The sequence below is a fragment of the Anabrus simplex genome, chromosome 7, assembly GCF_040414725.1.
Source record: "Anabrus simplex isolate iqAnaSimp1 chromosome 7, ASM4041472v1, whole genome shotgun sequence".
Taxonomy (NCBI): domain Eukaryota; kingdom Metazoa; phylum Arthropoda; class Insecta; order Orthoptera; family Tettigoniidae; genus Anabrus; species Anabrus simplex.
Genome location: NC_090271.1, coordinates 127,886,182 through 127,906,610, shown reverse-complemented (window position 1 = coordinate 127,906,610; position 20,429 = coordinate 127,886,182). Strand labels below are relative to the sequence as shown.

At 42.8% G+C, this 20,429-nt stretch overlaps 1 protein-coding gene across 1 annotated transcript in view; it reads right to left on the bottom strand.

Annotated features, from left to right (window-relative positions):
* LOC136876965 (nephrin) overlaps window positions 1–20,429 on the bottom strand; it is a 1,454,397-nt gene that overhangs the window by 553,889 nt on the left and 880,079 nt on the right. The window lies entirely within an intron of this gene.

The following is a 20,429-nucleotide window of genomic DNA, read 5'->3' as shown; positions in this document are numbered from 1 at the left end:
AGTAGGAGAGGATGACTCACGTGCCAAGCCACTTGCTGTACTCGAAAAGCGGTCTAGGGTACTCTGTGTGAAATGTACACAGAATTCTTACAGTGACCTCGAAGATACGTACCAGCACATACATGCGAATCAAGTATTGTGTAGTTGTGTGTGATTTTTAAGACGTCAATGGCATTACTCAGTGATCCCAGCTGACAAAATGAAAGGAAATAGTTAATAAGTAAATTAAAAATGAGCGCAACATTTCTGTACTCTTATTGCGACAGTCCACGATGAATTTCTGACAATAGACAATGCGAGTTTTCTATGCTTATTCATAAACTTTTCAGGTCAGTGAAAGGACGGTGGACACTGAAAGAAAAGGTTGTAAGTATTCAGTCATACTGTTATTAATGGGACAGATTTCAAAAACCGTAGCTGCAAATATGCGTGAACATTACTCGAAGGAAAAATAGCTACTGTGGATTTGCTTTGCTAGTTACTTTACGTCGCACCGAGACATATAGGTCTTATGGCGACGATGGGACAGGAAAGGGCTAGGAGTGGGAAGGAAGCGGCCGTGGCCTTAATTAAGGTACAGCCCCAGCATTTGCCTGGTGTGAAAATGGAAAACCACGGAAAACCATCTTCAGGGCCGCCGACAGTGGTGTTCGAACCTGCTATCTACCGAATACTGGATACTGGCCGCACTTAAGCGACTGCAGCTATCGAGCTCGGTCTACTGTGGAATTGCCGCCGGGCATTTCTAATAGAAGGCTTATTCTTCTTTTTCCTAATCTGTTTACCCTCCAGGGTTGGTTTCCGGACTCACCACTACCGCCTCAAGGGCAGTGTCCTGGAGCGTGAGACATTTTCCTAATCTGTTTACCCTCCAGGGTTGGTTTCCGGACTCACCTCTACCGCCTCAAGGGCAGTGTCCTGGAGCGTGAGACATTGGGTCGGGGATACAACTGGGAAGAATGACCAGTACCCCGTCCAGGCGGCCTCACCTTCTATGCTGATCAGGGGCCTTGCGGGGGAATGGGGAGATTGGAAGGGATAGACAAGGAAGAGGGAAGGAAGCGGCCGTGGCCTTAAGTTAGGTACCATCCCGGCATTTGCCTGGAGAAGTGGAAAACTACGGGAAACCACTTTCAGGATGGCTGAGGTGGGAATCGAACCACCTCTACTCATTTGACCTCCCGAGGCTTAATGGACCCCGTTCCAGCCCTCGTATCACTTTTCAAATTTCGTGGCGGAGCTGGGAATGGAACACGGGCCTCTGGGGGGTGGCAACTAATCACACTAACCACTATACCACAGAGGTGGACAGAAGGCTAATTACTGGACAGTAAGTGCCGATAGGTAATGTAACGGACCCGTTTAATTAAAACTTCCGTAATAATAATGTTACTACTACTGCTACTACTACTACTACTACTACTACTACTACTAATATCTTAACGTTTCACTAACTAATTTTCACGGTTTTCGGAGACGCTAAAGTGCCAGAATTTTGTACCGCAGTACTTTTTTAAATGCAAGTAAATCCACAGACACGAGACAGGCGTATTTCAGCACCTTCAAATACCACCGAACTGAGCCGCCATCGAACCTGCCAAGTTGGGATCAGAAGACCAGCGCTCTATCGTCCGAGCTACTCAGACCGCCATTGGAGCTTAGAGTAAGTTGATCGTGCGGTTAGGGGCGCGCAGCTGTGAGCTTGTATTCTAGTGATAGTGGGTTCGAACTCCACTGTCGGCAGCCAGGAAGATGGTTTTTCGTAGTTTCCCATTTTCACATCAGGGAAATGCTGGGACTGTACCTTTATTAGACTTCGAACGCTTCCTTCCCACTTGTATCCCTTTTCTCTCCCATCGTTGCCGTAAGACCTATTTGTGTCGGTGCGACGTAAAACAATTTGTAAGTACATGTTTCGGTAATTTCGGAGACATGTCTGCAATTATAATATTAATAATAATTCGGACCTGTTAAAAGTTCACTATTTTCTTTAGTGTTTTCTGACAGATTACGAGCTACGATGTTTGAGTGGGGCGATTAACTTTTATTTTCATAATAGTTAGTAATAATAGACTAACACAGTTTTTATAATAATATTGTTACTGGCTTTTCGACGGATGCAAGCTGACAGCTGCGCGCTCCTAATCGCACGGCCAACTCGCCCAGTAATAATAATAATAATAATAATAATAATAATAATAATAATAATAATAATAATAATAATAATAATACATCTTTACGTGCCAATGGAGACGCGCGGTGTCGGAATTTTGCCCACAGGTATTCTTTAACGTGCCTGTAATCTACCGATCAGAAGCGGTCGTATTTGAGCACCTTGAAATACCAGCGGACTGAGCCAGGATCGAGCCTGCTAAGTTCATGAAACCAGTGCTTGAACAGTCTGAGCCACTCAGCCTGGCAACGTTTATTTTGATACGTTTAATAGGCACTGCAAAATCAGCAGTAAGCTAGAAGGCTTTCATTTACATTTAAAGTTCTCTTCGGTTGGAAGCACGAAAGGAAGGTACGTCTAATTCATTTATGTTCATAACATGTCCCTTACTTGTATGAAGTAAAACGTTCGATGTGTTTTGACATTTCAGTTCCGATACTACTCACTTGGAAATCATATCCCATGCATTCTTTCGTTGACGTAATAAACTTTATTTACATAGACGTCAACGCGGGATGTTTCTGCATACGGCGAGTTGCACTCCCAAAAGACCATGATATTGAAATCGCACTGTGGGAAAATATTCCACGTAAGCAGTTCGACAAAAGCACTAAACGTGTCTCGTGCCGATTCCGTTGTCTGCTGTACCTAGGGAAGGGGATGTGGCTGGACGGGTTCCCCGCCCCTACATGAAACCGGTCTGTCTGACCTTGACCTGAATAACAGCTGTCAGAGATGCGAATTATCGTCTGTACTAGTACGCGAGTTACTTCGTAGTAGTAGAATCAGTAGTATTACTTGAATAATGCCAGTGTATGAATACCACGAATACCATGATATGCTGCTAGTGTATCGTGTGGCAGAACAGAACACGGGTCGCCCTTCATGAATCTATCGGGAAAGGCTTCGAGCAATTTTTTTTTTTTTTATTCACTACGAGTTAAAACAGAGGACACTTTGATTTTAAGGGCCGATGACATTAAGACAGCAATCATCATCATCATCATCGTCGTCGTCGTCATCATCATCATCATCACGTATAAATATTCAATAAAATAATATGTTTTATATTCATCATTACTGAAATAGGAAGTATAAGTTAACATTTAACTTAAGAAGGTTGCCTAGAGTGTTTTGTTAATTTACAAAAGAAAAAGAAAAATTTCTTTTAGTGTAAGGCAATCTGTATGTTTTTGTTTTCTAAACTGTTGTACTGTAATGTTTAACATAGGTACATTTTGTTGTTCACAGGCGTTTTCGTGTACGTTCGTAAATCCGTACTTTTCTATTCGAGATAGTCTTGTTACCGTCCACCTGGAATTACGGAGCCCGTACTGTATGGTAGTTATTTTTCTACAACAGAGTGTTACTCATGCGACTGTAGTTCCTACGACCACGCCACTCTTATGTCTGTGTCACTAATGTGCGCTTTGTTCGGCTCTGTACTGCTTGACCATGTGGCTCTCGTTACCTTCTTCTGCCACTTCTTCTACTGCAGCCTTATGTCTTATTCTACCGACATCATCTTAACACGCACTAGCGTAATCTGTTGCGATTTACCGAGCTCGATAGCTGCAATCGCTTAAGTCCGGCTCCATGGCTAAATGGTTAGCGTGCTGGCCTTTGGTCACAGGGGTCCCGGGTTCGATTCCCGGCAGGGTCGGGAATTTAACCTTAATTGGTTAATTTTGCTGGCACGGGAACTGGGTGTATATGCCATCTTCATCATCATTTCATTCTCATCACGACGCGCAGGTCGTGGATACAGGTGCTTATGTACCACAACATCACCGGCTTTCAGGCCGGCTCCTTGTTAAATGGTTAGCGTGCTGGTCCTTGATCACAGGGGTCCCGGGTTCGATACGCAGCGGGGTCGCGAATTCTAACCATCATAGGTTAATTTTGCCGGCACGGGGGCTGGGTGTGTGTGTTGTCTCATCATCAATTCATTCTCATTACGACACGCAGGTCGCCTACGAGTGTCAAATCGAAAGACCTGCTTCTGGCGAGCCGAACTTGTCCTCGGACACTCCCGGCACTAAAAGCCATACGACATTTCATTTCAGCGTGGCCAGTGTCCATTATTCGTGAGATAGTGGGCTCGAACCCCTCTCTCGGCAGCCCAGAAGACGGTTTTCCGTGGTTTCCCATTTTTACACCAGGAAAATGCTGGGGCTATACCTTAATTAAGGCCACGTCCGCTTCCTTCCCTGTCCTAGCCTTTCCAGTCCCATCGTCGCCATAAGGCCTATCTGTGTAGGTGCGACGTAAAGCCAATAGCTGCTGCGATTTGTTATTAGCACCATCATAGTAAAATGTAATATAGTTGTGGCGGAATCTTCTTAGATACCTTCGATATCTGTGGATTGTGTATAATTTGATAACTCATCTGTACTCATGAAAGCGACCGTCGGCCTGGCGTTCAGGTTAATAGCTACATCTCTCTAACGCGTAACCTTGATTATGTTTCTTAGATTTGTTGATGTGTATGTTTGATGTTTATACCCAGTACGAGATTACAGCTGACTCATCCCCACGAGCTTGACCTGGTTCTCGTCTTAAGCATAGTAATCTGTAGGTAACTACTGCGTCCGATGCTAACTCACGTGACATACATTTCATCTTGTTTCCTCTTAAACCACGCGTATTTTACTATTTTCTTCCACGTATTTCAGCTTTTAATTACGGTACCTGATAATAATAATAATAATAATAATAATTGCTTTACGTCCCACTAACTACACCGAGCTCGATAGCTGCAGTCGCTTAAGTGTTGCCAGTATCCAGTAATCGGGAGATAGTGGGTTCGAGCCCCACTGTCGGCAGCCCTGAAGATGGTTTTCCGTGGTTTCCCATTTTCATACCAGGCAAATGCTGGGGCTGTACTTTAATTAAGGCCACGGCCGCTTCCTTCCAACTCCTAGGCCTTTCCCATCCCATCGTCACCATAAGACCTATCTGTGTCGGTGCGACGTAAAGCCCCTAGCAAAAAGACCTATCTGTGTCGGTGCGACGTAAAGCAAAATAGCAAAAAACTACTTCTACGGTTTTCTGAGACGCTGAGGTGCCCGAATTTAGTCCCGCACGAGTTCTTCTTATGTACCAGAAAATCTGCCGACACGAGGCTGACGTGTATTTGAGCACCTTCAAATACCACCGGACTGGGCCAGAAGTTGGAGTCAAAAGGCCTGCACCTCAACCGTCTGAGCCACTCAGCCCGGAAGGAGGTACGAAATATAGGTACGTTTAATTTATTTAGTTGTATAACATGTCCATTATTCATTTGAAACTAAACGTTCGATGTGTTTCGATAATTCAATTCCGATGCTACTCATTTGGGCATCCCATGACTGTTTTCGTTGGCGTAAGGAACTGCCATCTTTCTTCTACCTTTACGCAATGCACAACGGGGATCGTACCGTATTTCACGTCCTGGCGCGCTTATCCCAACCAATAATTATATCAGTCGTACTGGTCCCGCACCGATACAGGTTTTCAGGTCATTTCCATACTCACTAGACCACGGGGCTGATGACCACAGATATCCCAACCCCCTAAATGACAAAACAGCAAATGAACCAGTATTAACGCTGAGAATTCGGTACATCTTCAGGGTCCGAAACCGATGACCAGGGTTGTCTGAAGCCCCTAAGACGGAAACTAAATACTGACAACAACGAACCCAGTCTGGCGAGAATGTAACGTAATATGGCATACACTACTGTAGTAGTCACCTTCAGCTGTTATCATAGCTCAGTGGCTCTTAAACATAAAACCAGTTTGACAAGTATGTTACGTAACATCTCGTGCAATACATTGGCAGCGTTCAGCTGTTACAGTAGCACACATGCTTGTAAACATAAACAGAAACCAGTTTGGCACGAATGGCGCGTGACTCGCCTGTTCTCAATGCGAAGCTATTCATTCACAAGAACAAGTCATACTACCTATTCTAAAAACATCGTATCTTTTTGCTCTCGAAAATAACTTCCGAGGATTACTAAAAGTTTGATATATAGTGGTTCGTCACATCGTTCTCTATTGCTAGAAGAAATATGTGTAGGTATACACCTAACACCCTGTATAACTGCCTTTCATTTCAGACTTGTTGTCACGAACCTCTAGCAGGACCGTCCCTCACCAATCCCCACATGTATCATTTTCCTACAATGTTATACGCATGTTTTTCGAAATACTAGCCCTTGTGGAAATATGTGCAAATATCACAAAGATGCCCCTAAAACGCTCCCTCCCTGCCCTTGCTTATTATAATTCTAAGCTTATTTTCATGTCTTGCTTGCCTTCCTCTTAAATCAAATACTGTATCACCACTACCACCACCTTCTACAGCATATTTGGCGCGGTATTTCCCTGAACAGACAGAACGGGCAGATTAATCGAAAATCAGAAATCATCAACGTTCAGAATGTTGATATCAGACGTGGGATTTACGTGGCTCATAGTAATGTACATTCCATGACATCAACACGAGGTATGAATCATACGTAGCCCTTGTCTTCTACGGGTTACTCTGGCCTTCTGACTCAAACTTGGCAGGTTCGATCCTGGCTCAGTCCGGTGGTATTTGAAGGTCCTCAGATACGTCAGCCTCGTATCGGTAGATTTACTGGCACGTAAAAGAACTCCTGCGAGACTAAATTCCGGCACCTCGGCGTTTCCGAAAAGCCGTAAATGTAGTTAGTGGGTTGTAAAGCCAAAAACATTATTATTATTATTATTATTATTATTATTATTATTATTATTATCTACGGGCTACTGACACCTTACGGAGACACACTTGGAAACGTGCATAATTCAAATAATTTCATCGCTGAATGTGGCTGCCTATGTCTGACTCGTTAGCTGAATGGCCAGCATACTGCCCTTCGGTTCAGAGGGTCATGGGTTCGATTCCGGCCGAATCTGAGATTTTAATCGCTTCTAATTAATTCTTCTGTCCCGGGGAATGGGGGAATGGGTATTTGTGTATGTACCACCACTCCCTTCTTCATATTCAGACAACGCACCACCCTACCAACCATCACAGAAACACGCAATAGTAATTACTTCCCTCCACATAGGGTTGGCGTCAGGAAGAGCATCCGGCCGTAAAACAGGACCAAATCCACATGTGCGACTCAGTTCGCACCCGCGACCCCGCAGGTGTGAGAAAAGCACTAGAAGAAGAAGAATAAGAAGAGGAAGAAGGTGGCTGCCTATGTCAAACTTCCATGCTAAATTATTTCAGCAGATTTGACGTGATATTTCCCATAACAGATGGAAAGCTCATTATACTAAAGAAACGAGATTATTTAATATGAATTTATACAACATTTTTTTACGGTCGGATGCCCTTCCTGACGCCAACTTCCGTAGAGGAGGTAATGAAGATGAAATGAATGATGGTGAATGAAATTGGGTAGTGAGGTGGATGGAATCGGCTCTGATGTATAAAGAGAACCTAACCCGACATTTGCCTGAAAGTGAAAGTGGGAAACCACAGAAAGCCATTTTCAGTACAGCCGACGGTAAGGCTCGAACCCACGCGTTTCCTGAATGCAGAGCTTGGCTCCATACCCATAGCGCTTTAATAGGCGCGGCCACTCCGCTCGGTGGATGGAAAGCGCAGTATCATGTAAAATTCTGAAACTCGAAAAGTTTTCAACTCTTCAGGATATTGAAATTAGACGCGCAGGATGCATGATTATAGAATTCTGCAGAACTTGATATACTGTAATTCAATTTTCAAAACGCAACTTGGTTTCCCTGGTTCGTTACTTAATAAACCATGGGACACGAATTGCAGGTGAAAACTGTCTATCGGTATCTTCAAATAGTCAGAAGATATTGGAAGGGAAAATCTTAGGTGGACCACCTTTTATATATATATATATTTATTTTTTTTACAACCTGGTTTGTACGTCGCACCGACAGAGATAGGTCTTTTGGCGACGATCGGATGGTGAAGGGCTAGAAGTGACAAGGAAGTGACCTTGCCCTTAATTAAGGTACAGACCCTGCATTTGCCAGGTGTAAAAATGAGAAACCACGGAAAACCACCTTCAAGGCTTCCGACAGTGGGGTTCGCATCTATTGACTCCCTAATGTAAGCTCACAGCTGCGCGCCCCTAACCGCACGGCTATTATACAATATATTCTGTTCAAGATATTATATGTGAATGGTTTTGAAGTTTCAAAGCATGTACTGCTCTCGTGGGCAATCAGAAACATATTATTTAATTGATGAAGAAATAGGGAAAGGTCTAACCGTTGCAGGAATGAAGGTATTCTCTAAATAACTTTCTAGGTTTAGAAAATAATAATATGATCGAAGTTAAGAGAAAGTGGGACAGCAAGGGACCGGGTCCAAGTAGAAATACTGCCAAATTCGGTTGTACTAAGTGATGTAATATACATGCCACAAAGTGTTATACCCTGTAGGAAGATATTGTTTGCATGTTTGGTATTCAGCCCAAAGGCAGGTTGGATCCTCAACAGGTCCACAGCCTAAGCTTCACTGAAGACGTGTACCAGGGAAATGAGCGAGTTAGTGTCCCGTTACTTCTCTCACTAAACCATAGGGTGCTAATACATATCAATCTGCCAAGCCCTCTGAAATGCACATATAACACCCGGTGAGTTGGCCATGCGGTTAAGGGCGCACAGCTGAGAGCTTGCATCCTGGAGATAGTGGGCTGGAACCCCACTGTCGTTACCCTGAAGATGGCTTTTCCGTGGTTTCCTATTTTCACACCAGGCAAATAGCGGAGCTGTACATTAATTAGGGCCACGGCCGCCTCCTTCCCATTCATAGGCCTTTTCTATCATATCGTCGCCGTAACACCTACCTGTGTCGGTGCGACGTAAAACAAATATTGTTTTATGTATATAAAGGCACATACTAACCGACCCGATGAGGGACACTATACGCCATTCGCAACAAGGACTTACAACAAAAGGAATGCTATTACTAGCAGTGCTCATACTTCAGTGACATTCATATTGTCGAAGCCCAGGATGAGACTGAGACATACTAGGGGTTACGGTGCACTGTAAACACTTCCGTCTCACCAGCAATAGATCTGGGCTTACATATTGACTGCCAGGAGTATTTGCGCTTTCTTGTAAGAATGAGCATACTACATCTCTCCAGTACTAGAACTTATCCTACTCCTACTTGTAACTTCAAGCAATGAGATAAGGCCATGACGTAATTGGCAGAGTACCTGTACTTGTTTGGCTTGCTGGCGCACAGCTCCGGTCGGTCATCCACTAGCTCGAGCCAGGCAGGCAGAGCCATAAAACACATTATATGGTTAATGGGACGGAGCTTATCCTAGCGTAGAGAAGAAGTCTGTGCGGAGGAATATCTCATCACGATAACGGAACTCATATCCCGGCGGAAACGAAGAGCCAGCCAGGCCTGAGGGAGGAAGTTTGCATAAGAAGACAAAGACTCGGGGGATGGGAGGTGTGAAGGGAAGATAAGAGATTGCCACAGGAAGATGAAAGAAAAAAGAGAGGAGTAATGTGTCAAGTAGATTGAGCATGCTACAGTGGAAGTGCTAGGGACGTCCTGCCTGGGGCTACGTGCCTCAGATTCGCTTCAACTAACTCTAGGTTTGAATATCGTCTCCAGAGTATTATAGGAAAAAATACATCTTAATACAGGACACTTCAACATATTATTTTACACATCTAAACCGTGCTCCTGTAATCCACGAAACTTCGTTTCGAACTCAAGTTGCGAAATCGTTAAATGTTGGTTGTGGGGTGAAAGAGTGCTTATTTCTACAGTACATTCGAAAACATACTTACTATTAAATGTTTCAAACCAGGCAAATTCTGGGGCTATACCTCATAAGGCCACGTCCGCTATCTTTCCAGTCCTAGCTCCTTGCCATCCTCGCATCGTCGAAAACCTTCGATGAGTTAGTGCTACGTTAAACCACTAGCATAAAAAACTGTTTAAAATCGAAATGCGGAACCTGCTTTTTTAAACAAAAGGATAATAATATGCAAAATATACAACTAAGGTCACTGTACCTCAACAATTCTGACGTAGTGTTTCCTCTCATTGCTTGCCTTCACCGAGCAAAGTTTATCTGCCAAGTGATGTCCGCAGGTGGCCCAGTTATCATCTGTAGCAACAAACCAAACCAAACCCCATGGCGCAGGAGCTCCAAACAGCCATGGCCTACCAAGCGACCGCTGCTCAACCTTAAGACCTGCAGATTATGAGGTGTCGTGTGGTCAACACGACGTATCCTTTCGGCCGTTATTCTTGGCTTTCTAGACTGGGGCCGCTACCTCACCATCACGTAGGCTGACTGGACCTCGAACTAGCCCTCAGATCCAGGTAAACATTTCTGACCTGACCGGGAATCGAACCCGGGACCTCAGGGCAAGGGGCAGGCACGCTATTCACACACCACCGGGGTGGTCATCTATAGCAGCAGCATCTCGCAATTTCAAAGGTCGTCCATTAAGTTTAATTACCATCAGGGACAGTAAAGTAATCAACAACAAGCGAGTTCTTTAGGCTGTTTTGATGCTACGAGCAACACCGAAACCATGTTCACAAGCGGCAGTTGACATAGACAATGAGCAGATTTTTCGTATCAATGCTTTCAGAACAACCAAATAACTTATAATTGTCATATTCATATAAAACATTCATGTTATTTAACTTAGGCCTACTTGGAAATACACATACCGGGCGAGTTGGCCGTGCGCGTAGAGGCGCGCGGCTGTGAGCTTGCATCCGGGAGATAGTAGGTTCGAATCCCACTATCGGCAGCCCGGAAAATGGTTTTCCGTGGTTTCCCATTTTCACACCAGGCAAATGCTGGGGCTGTACCTTAATTAAGGCCACGGCCACTTCCTTCCAACTCCTAGTCATTTCCTATCCCATCGTCGCCATAAGACCTATCTGTGTCGGAGCGACGTAAAGCCCCTAGCAAAAAAAAAAAAAAAAAAGAAATACACATAGTAAAATTCATTATTTTCAATAACATCTGTTTTGTCATTTATTATAGATTGCAAAGCAAGTTTTCTCACCTACTAAAAATTTTAGTCTGGAGGGTGCATTTTCTGGAATAAAATCATCCGTGGGGAGAATACTTCACGGTCACACCCCTAATTTCGCACCCCATCTGAAGTGACATTACAAAGGAAGAAATTTTATGAGTTTGCGTGTTTGAGTTTTATACCCTTGGATAGATAATTTCCTTACGGTTGTAGTAAGCTAAATATCTTCATGGTAGCTTGCCAGGAAGCAGGATATTTAACAAATGTTGAGCAAGTGGAAGAATTATCCGTCCGGGACCTTTAGATGTGAACCCGCTGTCTGAACTATCAGACCCAGTCAAACATGGAACCCACCAATTCTACCTAGAATTCAATTGTTCACAATATAGTTCATACGTATTTCCTACCTAACTTTAGAAGTTTTCCAGGGGAGAAAATGATTTTTATGGATTCTGACGCCTCCTTTACGCTATCCCAACGAAAGTAATACGTTAAATGTTTGCCTTACAAAAACTGGAGCAAACTTCCTGGATTTAGAATTAAATTTTCTATAAAAGTATTCTTAATATCTCTAACGGTTTACCAGAAAATTATGCTTTAAAATGTTATACCAGCATTTCGAGTATGCTGGATAGGGTGTTCGCACGTCGAGCACGGAACAATTGTGTCCTTTAGGGTTAACATCATTATTTGTATCAATTAGTAGCACACGTTCGACAATAGCTGTGCTTCTTCACTCAGTAAGAGAAAGATCATGATGAAAGATGGGGACAACGAAAAGCTTGTGCAGAAGTCTAATAGTTATGTATACAACAGCCTCGGAAAGTGATGTTTTATGTTTCGGGTGAATATTCACGGCGAGGAATGAATTTAAAAACGAGTAAAATAAACTAATAACTATTTCCATACTTTGGCTTATTTACTTATTTTAAATTACACATAATGTTGACACCAGGGAAACCATCCATGTTTGACTCTCGCAGTGACCTATTATAGTTTTGTTGTGTGTTTGTTGCTATGAATGATATGAGAAGGACGTATATTACATGGAGTTATGTGGTAATAAAACATCAACATTAGTTATTTGATGCAACGAACAGTCCACTGAGCTACCAGAGTCGTAAACATGGTCCTTTGGTCCTGGATTAATGAAGATAATACGAACTTCATATTGTGATATATGCGGTATGTATCTTTCGGAAATGCATTAATCTAGACAATAGTCAAAATGGTCATGGTGGCAGATTACTTGAGATTGGAATTCGCCATTTTTTGTGTAGATGGGTACGAAACCACAGAGTTGCAATCAGGTGGAGAGAGTACTCAACAAGGTTAAGTTTGTTGTTTGTTGATTCATAATTTATTTCACTATTCGTGTTTAGATTAGTGTGAACCGGAGCTCAACAGATAAGAGACGATTTTCAGCAAAAGTGCCCGGAAAGCAGCTGTTCAGTAGTGTCACTTTTGCGTACACTTTTGAGCCTGGAAAGAAGTTAATTTCGTCATGGTATGCAATAAAGGAAAGGAACGTCTCGGATCTTTAAAAGAGAATACATTCCTTGAACTGTTAGTAGTAGAGGTTTAGGAACAAGTTGGTAATGCACTCCCTGGCTATGGTCTGTCTTGAACACATCCCTCAGTGTTGTTTGACAGAAGTAGGCTGCCGATATTGGGTTTTACCTTCTCCATGCCTCATTATCATCTCGCATCCAGACGCGAATTTTTCCCATGGGCGTCAAATAGAAAGACAAGCGCCAGGCGAGTCGGAGATGTCCGCGGACAATCCCGGCACTAAAAGCGGTACGCTAAATAAAATAAATAACCAACAACGTTCAAATTCGGTTTCTTTATAAATCTGACTTAAACACAGGTGAAGCCGCAACGCTGCTAGTCGTGCATATTTTATATATACAGGGTGAAGCGTAATTCGCGCACTCGGGCGTCGCAGCGCGACTCCTCACATGCCAGCAATAAAAAAATGTCTCTTACAAAATTTCGTCTTGCGAGTATATCCGGTAGAAAACGGACGTTAAAGAGTAGCAATCTGGCAACACTGTAACCATATGTAGGGTAACTACCACTGTCAGCACGTCGTCGTCATGCTGTACAGTTGGTGCAGTGGGTAGACTTTTTGGTTGGCATGCAGGAGGTCGATGGTTCGATCCTGGGTTGAGGCGCATTTTTAATTTGATAATTTCCATCTGACATTACCTACTGTAATACAGTAAGACATCGTTTCTGAGGTCACATGTATCCTACATTTACAACATAATAATAATAATAATAATAATAATAATAATAATAATAATAATAATAATAATAATAATAATACATTGAGATACGTACTAAACAGCATGCGGTTACCAGACGCAACACGCAATGTTGAAAGGCAGAATTATTGGGACCATGATGATAACACATACAAATTGTAACCGAGTTTGGACATTATTCGCAGAGCACGTTGCTAGGCCTACTGGTAACGTAAGGCCCTAACGAAATGTAATGGACCTAATCGAGGCAAGAATAATAGTTGGTACTAATCTATGGGGTCCACCTCTGTGGTGTAGTGGTTAGCGTGATTAGCTGCCACCCCCGGAGGCCCGGGTTCGATTGAAAAGTGGTATGAGGGCTGGAACGGGGTCCACTCAGCCTCGGGAGGTCAACTGAGTAGAGGTGGGTTCGATTCCCACCTCAGTCATCCTGGAAGTGGTTTTCCGTGGTTTCCCACTTTTCCTCCAGGCAAATGCCGGGATGGTACCTAACATAAGGCCACGGCCGCTTCCTTCCCTCTTCCTTGCCTATCTCTTCCAATCTTCCAATCCCTCCACAAGTCCCCTGTTCAGCATAGCAGGTGAGGCCGCCTGGGCGAGGTACTGGTCATTCTCCCCAGTTGTATCCCCGACCAAGAGTCTGAAGCTCCAGGACACTGCCCTTGAGGCGGTAGAGGTGGGATCCCTCGCTGTGTCCGAGGGAAAAGCCGACCCTGGAGGGTAAACAGATGATGATGATGATGATGATGATGACTAATCTATGGGACCATTGGAGGAGGGTACAAAGAAAACAGGTTTCACATCTAGTATATGAAGTGGTGCGAATAAATTCACGCCCACGACGTGGAAAGGGCGCCTTTCAAAGCTGACCAATGAAAACGATTGTTCGTCCATTTCTAGGATCTTAGTATGTAAGTGCAAATGGTTTCTAGATGACCCGCTGCAATCGCTGTTGACGATTAAGATGCCACCTGGACTACATTTACGAAATAAAAAACATACGCCTCAACACAGGATCGACCACTCGACCTTCGCATGCTAACCCAAAACACTATCCATTGCACCAACTGTACAATACGACTAACTACTGCTGACAGAGGTAGTTACCCTACATATGGTTACAGTGTTGCCAGATTGCTAATCTTCAACGTCGTTTTTCTGCCGGATATACTCGCAAGATGAAATTTTGTAAGAGACATTTTTTATTGCTGGCATGTGAGGAGTCGCGCTGCGACGCCCGAGTGCGCGAATTACGCTTCACCCTGTATATATAAAGTAATGCTTCTCTTTGCATAGATGGGCGGATTGGGTAGAAGCGTGCAGGTTCATTTAAAAAAAAAATCAACATTGATTTGACTCGGTAGCAGGAAAACAATTATTAAACGAGATTGACAGTGGTTCATCTAGGATGTACTCAACCAAAAACAGAAATTTCTGGAAGCAAATATGTCTAGGCATGAAGCTGAACAGAATCCTACTACTTAAGCGAAATTATGGATGCAAATTCAACACCAAGCCACCAAGTACCGTTTCGGTTTCTTAATGATACGCTGTCCATATTCTGGCATTTGTGGGTCAACTGTTTTGTATAAACAGAGTCAGTGAAATAAATAATGGATATTTTTTCATAACCATTGTCTTAAATAAAATGCAGAACAAATTATACTTCGTTGAGGTCACATCCATCAATACTCTACGTCACAGTTTTATTAAATTAATGTTAATGGCCGTTAACATTCGGCTTTCAACGTGTAGAAAACATGATGCAATAGTACAGTACTTATCTGACTTGTCCAGACATTCACCATCAAATTCAAATTAAGTAATCTCGCAATAACAGCCTCAAATGATTGTTCTTTCTTTCGATCGTCTTAACGTCGCTCCGACACAGATAGGTATCATGACGACGGCGGGATAGGAAAGAGTTAGAAGTGGGAAGTAGCGACCTTGGTCTTAATTAAAGTATATTCCTAGGTAGCATTTGCCTGGTCTGAAAATGGTGAAATACGGAAAGTCATCTTCAGGACTGCCGACAGTGCGGTTCGAACTAACTATCTCCCGAATTCAAGGTGATAGCTACGTGATCCAAACTGCACAGTCACTTGCTTGGTACGATTGTTGCGGTAGGTGGGGGGGGGGGGGGAGTGCTGTTTATGACTTCTGCTTCACTTGCCAGTCGTTCCAATATGATGACTAGAATACCTAGTGTGATCACTCCGTTCTCTGTCGTTGGTGGCTCTGCCGGTTCCTGGTTGCAAATCGGGTTACGGAAGGAAGCCTGCTGGTAGACGATTTTTTATACCACCAAAATAAAGAAATGTGTTTGGGAAATGGACGAGAATTATTCCGCGGAAAGATAAGCAATTGTCAGCCAAAAGCAGAATGTGTGACCTGCATTTTTCGGCAGACTTAATTAACTTATAAAGGAGGATTGATTCGTTGAGAAGAGTAAAAACGTAAAACTTCCCCGTGTAAGGAGGAATTAAATCCACGAGCGGTGTCTCACATTTTTTCATATTTACAGGAATACCTATCCACTGCGGTAAAAATGCGAAAGGCATCCAGTAAGGAAAGGAATAAAGACAATATCAAGAAGGTATGAAATAAGAATCACGATGTGAGCGAAGCAGTGATGATAACAGTGAGCGGTAAGGTTCAACGTCAGTCTAGTTGTAGTCAAACTCACGGCCAGTCTACAGTAGTTCCCTTACCGATACCCAAACGCCAATAGCGTCTCTCCAATGGCGACTAAATAACGGTACTCGTAATTTAATGCGAGCTAAATGTATCTTTCATGAGTCAAAGCTAGGATCAGTATCCTACATGGGAAGATTAAGAACTCGGAATGTTTAAAATGTATTTTCTTTAGTATTTAAAGCACAATATTGCTTTCGCTGTTCTTAATGTTCAATTTTGTCTCGTGTGTTCTCTTATTAAAGTCTAAAGATATTTCTTCAAGGGTACTTAGCATATTATTTACAACTTTCTGATAGTATTATTCATAAGTCTAAACAATTGGGGTGTCGAGCTCGATAGCTGCAGTCGCTTAAGTGCGGCCAGTATCCAGTAATCGGAAGATAGTGGGTCCGAGCCCCACTGTCGGCAGCCCTGATGATGGTTTTCCGTGGTTTCCCATTTTCACACCAGGCAAATGCCGGGGCTGTACCTTAATTAAGGCCACGGCCGATTCCTTCCAATTTCTAGGCCTTTCCTATCCCATCGTCGCCATAAGACATCTGTGTCGGTGCGACGTAAAGCAAATAGCAAAAAAAAAAATAAAAAAAAATAAAAAAATTGGGTGTTGTATTTGGTTATTTGCGTATCAATGTTAGCTCCACTAAAACTACTGACCGTGTAGCGTTGGTGATTGGCTCCACTAGCGCCGCTCTGCGGGAGCGTGCTTGAACTCTGTGAGTGATCTCACTAGGTATTCTATTCGTCATGGTTCCGCGTTTCGTAATTTTCAGTTGAGAACCTCGCATACAACTATCATATAATTTGAATTTTGACGGAATTTTGGAGTGTATTGATTAACTATTGATATCGAGGACGAATCCGCCCGATAAATTTTGTCTTATTTATGGGATAGTTACTGAAAATTGGGAATGGTGGTCAACTTACTCCACGAGCTCATAGAATAAAACAGAATTTCGAATCGACACGCTGACAGCAAATCGAAATGCTTGAACAAAATAGGTGGCGTATAATAGTATAATTTCGTGTGGCTATTTCTAGCCGAGGGCAGCCCTTGTTAGGGAGACCCTCCGATGAGGGTGGGCGGCATCTGCCATGTGTAAGTAACTGCGTGTTATTGTGATGGGGGATTGTGTTATGTCTGGTGTGTGAGTTGCAGGGATGTCGGGGACAGTACAAACACCCAGCCCCTGGGCCACTGGAATTAACCAATGAAGGTTAAAATCCCCGACCCTGCCGGGAATCGAACCCACGACCCTCTGAACCGAAGGCCAGTACGCTGACCATTTAGCCAACGAGTCGGACAATAGGTGGGGTGGTAAATTATTATTATTATTATTATTATTATTATTATTATTATTATTATTATTATTATTATTATTATTATTATTATTATTATTATTACATGTGTGACAACTCACACAAGACTGGAGTGCTGATACCAGTGGTCAAATCCCTTCTATACAGCAGGTTGTTAGAAATTCAACATACAGTACTCCTCCTGGGAAACTGAAAGACATCTAGTTTTAAAGGTATAACATGAATGAATGAAATTGTTTGTAGAAGATGACCAGCCCCGTGGTGTCTCTGTCTCTTACTTGGAGGTTCTGGGTTCAACTTCCTGACAGTCCAAGGATTTCAGTTCTTGACTGAGGGCTGGAACAGTGTTTACTCATCCACATGAAAACAACTGTAGAATGTCTGATGTGATATTTAGAGAACACTTTCACAAAAGTCAAGCACAAATGGCTGAGATGTCATACGCTGGCCACCTTGCACTCATGTATCTTCAAGCCGTGTGGCTATGCAGCAGTTGTCTTGGCAAATCAAGACCCGCGTGGGCGCTCCATGCACTGAGCCTGGGGATAACGCAGGGAGTCATAAAGTTCTTAACAGCCTTAATTCATTGGTAATTGGAAATTCCCAATTTTTGAATACTCATTTTTTCACATTCACTCCCAACGATTGCTGAAAAGGCAACTAACTTGCGGCGAGCTCACTGGCACTGTCGGTTAGTCATTGAACTTCTGTTCCCAAGATAAATTAGAGGGCTCGAACCCGGCTTAACTCGGTGGTCTCTGAAGATAACAACTGAGACATCATCACCTCTTAAAAGGAAAAATAGAAATGTACCCCTATCCAGAACTAGACGTTGGCACATAGTCTGTGCCTCCAGATAGGCCAGAAGCCACTGCTGCCATACAGAGCAAGAGTTTACTTGCTGTAAGGTGGGTAGTTCCTTTCCGTTCCTCCTGTAGCCAACAGCACGTGGCTACTCATCCAAGTTCTGACCGCGTTCAATGTTGCTTATCTTTGAAGATCTCACATTTAACATCCCTATGCCAAAGGTCTCTTCTCATTAAATTTATAGAATTTGAAGAGAAGTTCAGTACTATCTCAGGGGTTTCGTTTCTCAATCATATTGTTATTATGAGCATACACCTAGGTGTCATAGAAACGCAGTGTTATCGTAGAGAATTGAACGATTACGAGGTGTAGTTGTTTATGTACTATTCTCTTACACTGAAAGCTGTAAGATCGATTCCCGGCACCGGCGGGGAGCATTTAATGCGCTTAAAATCGTGCGACGTATGTCTTTAATTTATTTGCACATTACTGAACCCATATTCAGATCAAATTTCCAGCTTCGCGGTGTTTATTACGATGGTTAGTAGTTCAAGGGATAATTATCACATGGTTAACATGTTATGGTTATTACTGGTAGCAGTAGTAGTATAACACACACTGATACATAAACGGATTTATTTATTGCCGTTTAATGTTCCCAGTAATCGGGAGATAGTGGGTTCGAATCCCACTGTCGGCAGCCCTGAAGGTGGTTTTCCGTGGTTTCCCAATTTCACAGCAGGCAAATTCCGGGGCTGTACCTTAATTAAGGCCACGGATGCTTCCTTCAACATCCTAGGCCTTTCCTATCCCATCGTCGCCATAAGACATATCTGTGTCGGTGCGACGTAAAGCAAATAGGAATATATATATATATAATAATGTTCCCAGCTGGCATTCACTTCCTCATCATCATGTAAACTTGCAGCTTCCGAGCTCTTCTAATTTTTGAGAAATTTTTCTGGAAAGGGGATAATAATAATAATAATAATAATAATAATAATAATAATAATAATAATAATAATAATAATAATAATAATAATAATAATAATAATATAAAACTCTAAGAATTTCTAACGGGTCTTCAAGGAGGAACTAATCGAACCCAGCATGCCTTCATTTCAAGGGAAGTTGGTCGTCACCTGTAATCGTGGGAACGTGGAACCCTTGGCGAACTTCTTCGAGTAGTTGTTCAACTACGAAGAGCCTGAGGAAATGTTACATATCAGAGATCCACCTACCACCTGAACCATCGACTCTGCAGCAAGTCACTATCGCTGACAAACAGGTCAAGAACTACAATGCGTTCAGAGAAGATGGCATCATTGCGGAAGCTCCGAAAGCATGTGGAAGTGCAATGCAATCGAGGCCGTACCCTGGATCCTGGACGACTGCTGGGAGACTGGCAGGATACTTAATGACAGGAAAACAGTTATAATACACCCATTACACAAGAAAGAAGTGATGTTAACTACCGGTGGATATCGCTGCTGTCGTAAGTCTACCCTACGCCAATCAAGACATTTATCTATCTATCTATCTATCTATCTATCTATCTATCTATCTATCTAGAGAACCAATATGAGCAGACGATTGGTGAATATCTAGGTGCGATTTCGGCGAGGAAGTTCTTACATCGAGCGTATTGTTACCAAGATGATCATCTCACTGATTAATAGCTGTAAGATTGGCGGCCTCTGGCTAAACGAAGTTCCTCTGGTTTCCTCTGCAATTTCTGACTGTGATGTTATAGACTGCTCTGAATTCTGTGATATGGTTCGTTCTTGGCCACCGCCACCAAAAGTGTTAAGTGCCGCAAACCACTCTCACAGAATAGAAAGGAAAACTTATTAGTCAAGCTCACGAGATATTGGGAATGATAATAAAATAATAATAATAATAATAATAATAATAATAATAATAATAATAATAATAATAATAATAATAATAATAATAATAATAATAGGTTTTACGTCTCATTGACTATTTTACGGTTTTCGGAAGTCGAGGAGCTCGAATTTAATTCCTCAGTCCTTTTGCTTTCCGGTAAAACTACCGACATGAAGGTGATGTATTTGAGCACCTTTAAATACCATCAGACTGAGCCGAGATTGAACGCAACTGCCAAGACCAAC